The following is a 7,730-nucleotide window of genomic DNA, read 5'->3' as shown; positions in this document are numbered from 1 at the left end:
TGGCTGGATGTAAGTGGGCGAAGGGACGGTTAGTGGTCACTGGTGGTTTACTGAGCCGCTGACGGTGTGTGTGCCAAGTCTGGCTGGCATCTCGTCTCTACCTTGCTTGACTGGACAAGGTGGAGGAAGCCGCAGCACTAGCTGCACTAGCTACTATAAATAATAGCCTTATCGAATGGGGGACCATTAGCCACAGCAGTATTGTGTTTGATCTGATGGGGAATTTTGCGCCGGCCAGAGACAGTTCTGAGGAATAACTTTTTACATTCATGCTTAACACACAGGCCTCGGAGCGAGTCGGGGCGCCCAGAGAGTTGTAGATTGAAACTAGAGCCCCATGTCTCGTAAGGCTTCTGTTCTATGTCAAATGTTCTTGTAGTTCGACCCCATGTATTAGAAGGAGCATGAAGAGCATGGACCTGGGGTTGAGTGTTTGGGAAATGCTGCTTGAAGGGTTTTGCTACGAGCATCACAATGGTTACTATACCATAGCTCTTAATAAAACTGAACTTGAAGATTGCCTCAAGGAGTTGAACGAATCAAATACTGTGCAGAGCAGTGGAGCACCACAGTCTTGGGCAGGGAGACCCCAGACGTTTCCAACCAAAAGAGAATATTGCATTTATTGCATTTATTGGAAAATATGTGTTGTGTCTCTCCCTCAAACAACATGTCCCCTCAAATAAAATCTTCTCTTTTTTGTGAGGTGACTTTACCCAGGGGCCTATGGCCCTAATTACAGGACTGTAAGTCTAGACTCCCCTCCACAGTATGAAAAGCCCATTTTTATGTTATTTTCATTTTCATAACCGACAGTACACTATAATAAAAACATGGTGCTACAGAAGCTATGTAGAACCAGCGCGGGTTCAACAGCTCTCGCCATGTATGGCCCTCAAGAAGGGTCTAGCTATACAACCGCAAAGAAGCCTTATTTCTACTCTTTTATTTGTAGAACGTAGACTGGAATATAGTGACTGTGAGAGGGAACGTGACAGACCAGGCTGTTGGCTGTAAATGACCTGGGTTATGAGGAGTCATAATGGGCTATCAACATAAAGGACTGATTAATCATTCAATCATAATTAACAAGTAGATGTAACTCATTTATGCCCTCTGTATAGCCACAGTATATTATACAATGATTCATATTCTATATTTCTACTATATATTCCCCTATAAAAAAATACATGTTGCTATACTGTACTGAGACTCATATTCATCATCATACAGTTGTATTTTCTGTTGTTATTTGGGCTGCTAGTAGTTTATAATATAATGTTACTATTATATACACTTAGCATACAACACATTAAGAACACCTGTTCTTTCCATGATATGGACTGACCAGGTGAATACAGGTGAAAGCTATGATCCCCTTATTGATCCCTTATTGTTAAATCCACTTCGATCAGTGTAGATGAAGGGGAAGATTGTTAAGCCGTGAGACAATTGAGACATGGATTGTGTCTGTGTGCCATTCAGAGAGTTGGTAAGACAAAATATTGAAGTGCCTTTGAACAGGGTATAGTAGTATGTGCCAGGTGCAATGATTTGTGTCAAGAACTGCAACACTGCTGGGTTTTTCATGCTCAACAGTTTCCTGTGTGTATCAAGAATGGTCCACCACCCAAAGGACATCCAGCCAACTTGACACAACTATGGGAAGTATTGGAGTCAACATGGGCCAGCAGGGGGAAGAGGGGGGGATCCGAATGTGTGGTATACTCAGTGTATGAATTATTATGAATATTATAATGTAATGATAGCGATGGTATCGGTAGCTGTGGTACTGTGGTAATGTTGCTATTATTCCTTCACATAGTATTCCACAATAGGCTATTAGGGATATAGGTTTCTGCAGGACGAGGAGCCCAGCTGTATTTACTGTTATCGTTAGTGGTAGTGATAGTAGTGATAGTGATTATACATTATACTGGCTATAGCCTAGTTAATACTATTCCTTCAGACACCACAAAAACTCAGTACACTATTCGTGTTAGTGCTTTCTGCAGGAGGCAGATGAGGTGAACAGTTTAACAGAAAGAGTGCTAAAATCTTTAAATAAATCCATTTTTTGGCCCAGCAGCTAAATCTGACAGTCCAAGTAAGTCTTGAGTTACTGTTGTGGGTAGAGAGCATATGGTGGCTGGGAATCCGGAATGCAGACTGAGTCTCTAATTAGTTCAATGGTCCAAATGAGGTTACTGCAGTGAAGGAACAAGAGGTGTGTGCGTGTGCGTGCGTTCCTGCGTGGGTGCATGTGTTATTCAGAAGAAGCAGGGCATTAAACGAGCGTAAAACATTCTGCACTGCTTCATTATGTAAAGAAATCAATAAGCTACAGCTAGTTCCATGCTCCCCCCTCCTCCAATCCTGTCTGCCTGTCTGCCTGTCTGCCGGTCTGCCTGTCTGCCTGTCTGCCGTGAACAGATAAACAACGTTTGTTCTCCTCTGAAGTTCCACGACTAATTGTTTCTCTGGAGGATCCAACCTTTCTCTACTGTGGCAAAAGGAAATGTAATAATGTACCAATGTGTTACTGTTGTGTTGGTCTGAGAGAGGAGTATGCACTGGAGAAGTAACACATTCGTGTTATGGTTTCAGTTCACCTGAGCCACCGTGGATTTCAGAAAGGCTACATCACGCTCTCACAAACGTGACATGACACCTGTCAAGCCTGGGAGATGACTGGATGACTGTTTTCCGTCTCTGTTTCTGTTCTCCAGTGCACCAGCTGGCCTGGCCTCATTCCCCAGTCTGATGGAGAAGAGAAAAAACAGAACATCAGAGGCTCTCTCTCTCTGGCGCTGTGTTCCTCTCTTCCTGTTTCCCTCTCTCTCCTTCCCTCTGTTTCTCGCTTCACTCTCCCCCTCCCAGCTCTCTCTCTCTGTGTGTTTCTCACTGTAGTCTCTGTTTCCTTGTGTTCCTCTCATCTTGACCATGTAATATTAGAGTCAGAAGGGACAGGCCTGCTGCTTCCACTGAGGAACTTCTCTAAGCGGAGGAAAGAGACAGAACAAAAGAGGAAAAAGACAGAGAGAGAGAGCGAGAAAAGAGCAAAATAGGAGGAAAGAGAGAGAGAGAGAGGAAAAGAGGAGGAAAGAGACAGAGCGAGAGAGGAAAAGAGGAGGAAAGAGAGAGAGAGCAAAAGAGGAAAAGAGGAGGAAAGAGAGAGAGCAAGAGAGGAAAAGAGGAGGAAAGAGAGAGAGAGCAAGAGGGGAAAAGAGGAGGAAAGAGAGAGAGCGAGAGAGGAAAATAGGAGGAAAGAGAGAGAGAGCAAAAGAGGAAAAGAGGAGGAAAGAGAGAGAGAGCAAGAGGGGAAAAGAGGAGGAAAGAGAGAGAGAGCAAGAGGGGGAAAGAGAGAGCGAGAGAGGAAAATAGGAGGAAAGACAGAGAGTGAGAGAGGAAAAGAAGAGGAAAGAGAGAGAGAGCAAGAGAGGAAAAGAGGAGGAAAGAGAGAGAGCGAGAGAGGAAAATAGGAGGAAAGAGAGAGAGAGAGAGGAAAAGAAGAGGAAAGAAAGAGAACGCAAGAGAGGAAAAGAGGAGGAAAGAGGGAGAGAGCAAGAAAGGAAAATAGGAGGAAAGAGAGAGAAAGCAAGAGAGGAAAAGAGATAGAGAGCAAGAGAGGAAAAGAGGAGGAAAGAGAGAGAGAGCAAGAGAGGAAAAGAGGAGGAAAGAGAGGAAAAGAGGAGGAAAGAGAGAGAAAGCAAGAGAGGAAAAGAGGAGGAAAGAGAGAGAAAGCAAGAGAGGAAAAGAGGAGGGAAGAGAGAGAAAGCAAGAGAGGAAAAGAGGAGGAAAGAGACAGAGTGAGAGAGGAAAAGAGGAGGAAAGAGAGAGAGCAAGAGAGGAAAAGAGGAGGAAAGAGAGAGAGAGAGCAAGAGAGGAAAAGAGGAGGAAAGAGAGAGAGCGAGAGAGGAAAATAGGAGGAAAGAGAGAGCAAGAGAGGAAAAGAAGAGGAAAGAAAGAGAAGCAAGAGAGGAAAAGAGGAGGAAAGAGAGAGAGCAAGAAAGGAAAATAGGAGGAAAGAGAGAGAAAGAAAGAGGAAAAGAGAGAGAAAGAAAGAGAGAGAGACAAGAGAGAAGAGAGGAAAAGAGAGGAAAGAGAGGAAAAGAGGAGGAAAGAGAGGAAAAGAGGAGGAAAGAGAGAGAAAGCAAGAGAGGAAAAGAGGAGGAAAGAGAGAGAGAGAAAAGAGAGGAAAAAGAGGAGGAAAGAGCAGAGAGAGGAAAAGAGGAGGAAAGAAGAGCAAGAGAGGAAAGGAAGAGAGAGAGAGCAAGAGAGGAAAAGAGGAGGAAAGAGAGAGAGAGAGAGAGGAAAAGAGGAGGAAGAGAGAGAGAGAAAGAGCAAAAGAGGAAAAGAGAGGAAAAGAGGAGGAAAGAGAGAGAGCAAAGAGGCAAAATAGGAGGAAAGAGAGAGGAGGAGCAAGAGAGGAAAAGAGGAGGAAAGAGAGAGAGCAAAAGAGCAAAATAGGAGGAAAAGAGAGAGAGAGAGAGGAAAAGAGGAGGAAAGAAAGAGACAGAGCGAGAGAGGAAAAGAGGAGGAAAGAGAGAGAGAGCAAGAGAGGAAAAGAGGAGGAAAGAGAGAGTGAGAGAGGAAAAGAGGAGGAAAGAAAGAGAGCGAGAGAGGAAAAGAGGAGGAAAGAGAGAGCAAGAGAGAAAAAGAGGAGGAAAGAGAGAGAGAGCAAAAGAGCAAAATAGGAGGAAAGAGAGAGAGAGAGAGAGGAAAAGAGGAGGAAAGAGACAGAGCGAGAGAGGAAAAGAGGAGGAATGAGAGAGAGAGCAAGAGAGGAAAAGAGGAGGAAAGAGAGAGCGTGAGAGAAGAAAAGAGGAGGAAAGAGAGAGAGAGAGCAAGAGAGGAAAAGAGGAGGAAAGAGAGAGAGTGAGAGAGGAAAAGAGGAGGAAAGAGAGAGAGTGAGAGAGGAAAAGAGGAGGAAAGAGAGAGAGAGCAAAAGAGCAAAATAGGAGGAAAGAGAGAGAGAGCAAGAGAGGAAAAGAGGAGGAAAGAGAGAGAGCAAAAGAGCAAAATAGGAGGAAAGAGAGAGAGAGAGAGGAAAAGAGGAGGAAAGAGAGAGAGAGCAAGAGAGGAAAAGAGGAGGAAAGAGAGCGTGAGAGAGGAAAAGAGGAGGAAAGAGAGAGAGAGCAAGAGAGGAAAAGAGGGGGAAAAAGAGGAAAAGGAAGGAAAGAGAAAGTGAGAGAGGAAAAGAAGAGGAAAGAGAGAAGAGAGAGAGAGGGGAAAAGAGGAGGAAAGAGAGAGAGTGAGAGAGGAAAAGAGGAGGAAAGAGCGAGAGAGAGCGAGAGAGAGAGGGGAAAAGAGGAGGAAAGAGACAGATAGCGAGAGAGGAAAAGAGGAGGAAAGTGAGAGAGAGAGGGGAAAAGCGATGTCACACACATACAGCCTAGCAAGCCCAACGAGATGAATGTGGTTTGACTACATATCCCCTTTAGCCACATATTAATATTCACAAATTCTCAAATCCTCCTCCATCGCTGCATCCTCCAAACTGAACCCTGTGAATAAAGATGGGGGCTATTAGTTTACAATAGAGTCAGGAAATACGTCACTTTCTGTTGAAATCAAACAAGAAATAAAGATCTGGAGGTACTATACGGCACATTCATAAAGTATTCAGAAAGTACTTTTTACACATTACGTTACAGCCTTATTCTAAAATAGATTCAATAAAAACAATCCTCATCAATCTACACACTACCCATAATATATATTTTTTTAATATATATTTTTTGCAAGTTTATTAAATATACAAAACAGAAATATCTTATTTACATAAGTACTCAGACCCTTTGCTATGAGACTCGAAATTGAGCTCAGGTGCATCCTGTTTCCATATTGATCATCCTTGAGATGTCTCTACAACTTGATTGAAGTCCACTTGTGGTAAATTCAATTGATTGGACATGATTTGGAAAGGCACACACCTGTCTATATAAGGTCCCACAGTTGACAGTGCATGTCAGAGCAAAAACCAAGCCATGAGGTTGATGGAATTGTCCGTAGAGCTCCGAGACAGAATTGTGTCGAGGCACAGATCTGGGGAAAGGTATCAAAAATGTCTGCAACATTGAAGGTCCACAAGAACACAGTGGCCTTCATCATTCTTAAAAGGAAGAAGTTTGGAACCACCAAGACTTTTCCTAGAGCTGGCCAAACAGCAATCGGGGGAGAAGGGCCTTGGTCAGGGAGATGACCAAGAACCCGATGGTCACTCTAACAGAACTCTAGAGTTCCTCTGTGGAGATGGGTGTCCTTCTGGAAGGTTCTCCTATCTCTGCAGCACTCCACCAAACAGGCTTTTATGGTAGAGTGGCCAGACGGAAGCCACTCCTCAGTAAAAGGCACATGACAGCCCGTTTGGAGCATGCCAAAAGGCACCTAAAGGACTCTGATCATGAGAAACAAGATTATCTGGTCTGATGAAATCAAGATTGAACTCTTTGGCCTGAATGCCAAGCACCACGTCTGGAGGAAACCTGGCACCATGACTATGGTGAAGCATGGTGGTGGCAGCATCATGCTGTGGGGATGTTTTTCAGCGGCAGGGACTGGGAGACTAGTTGGGATCAAGGGAATGATGAACAGAGCAGAGTATAGAGAGATCCTTGATGAAAACCTGCTCCAGAGCACTCTGGACCTCAGACTGGGACGAAGGTTCACCTTCCAACAGAACAACGACCCTAAGCACACAGCCAAGACAATGCAGGAGTGGCTTCGAGACGGGTCTCTGAATGTCCTTGAGTGGCCCAGCCAGAGCCCGGACTTAAACCCGATTGAACATCTCTGGAGAGACCTGAAAAAAGCTGTGCAGTGACACTCCAGACCTTGAGACAGAGCTGACAGAGCTTGAGAGGATCTGCAGAGAAGAATGGGAGAAACTCCCCAAATACAGGTGTCAGGCGTGTAGCGTCATACACAAGAAGACTCGAGGCTGTAATCTCTGAAAAGGTGCTTCAACAAAGTACTGAGTAAAGAATCTGAATAATTATGTAAATGTGATATTATTATTATTTTTGGTCATTATGGGGTATTGTGTGTAGATTGATTCGTAACTTTTTATTTTATTTAACTAGGCAAGTCAGTTAACTTCTTGCGTCGAGCCATCCCGGATCCGGGATCGTGACTACAGCCTCAAGTCCATTACCATAACGCAACGTTAACTATTCATGAAAATCGCAAATGAAATGAAATCAATATGCTAGCTCTCAAGCTTAGCCTTTTGTTAACAACACTGTCATCTCAGATTTTCAAAATATGCTTTTGAACCATAGCTAAACAAGCATTTGTGTAACAGTATTGATAGCCTAGCATAGGATTATACCTGGCATTCAGCATGCAACATTTTCACAAAAACCAGAAAAGCATTCAAATAAAATCATTTACCTTTGAAGAATGAGGAGACTCTCAGTTAGATAGCAAATGTTCAGTTTTTACAAAAATATTATTTGTGTTGACAAATCGCTCCGTTTTCTTCATCACGTTTGGGTAAGAAAAAAAAAGAAAAAAAAGAAAAAATGAAGTCATTAAAACGCGAACTTTTTCCAAATTAACTCCATAATATCAGACAGAAACATGGCAAACGATGTTTAGAATCAATCCTCAAGGTGTTTTCACATATCTATCGATGATAAATCCTTCGTGGCAGTTGACTTTCTCTTCTGAAGAAATGGAACGCGCATGGACCTAGAGATTACGCAATAATTTCGACACAGGACACC

The sequence above is a fragment of the Oncorhynchus nerka genome, linkage group LG9b (assembly GCF_034236695.1).
Source record: "Oncorhynchus nerka isolate Pitt River linkage group LG9b, Oner_Uvic_2.0, whole genome shotgun sequence".
In the NCBI taxonomy this organism is placed as follows: Eukaryota; Metazoa; Chordata; class Actinopteri; order Salmoniformes; family Salmonidae; genus Oncorhynchus; species Oncorhynchus nerka.
Note: the sequence above shows the minus strand (reverse complement) of the source record.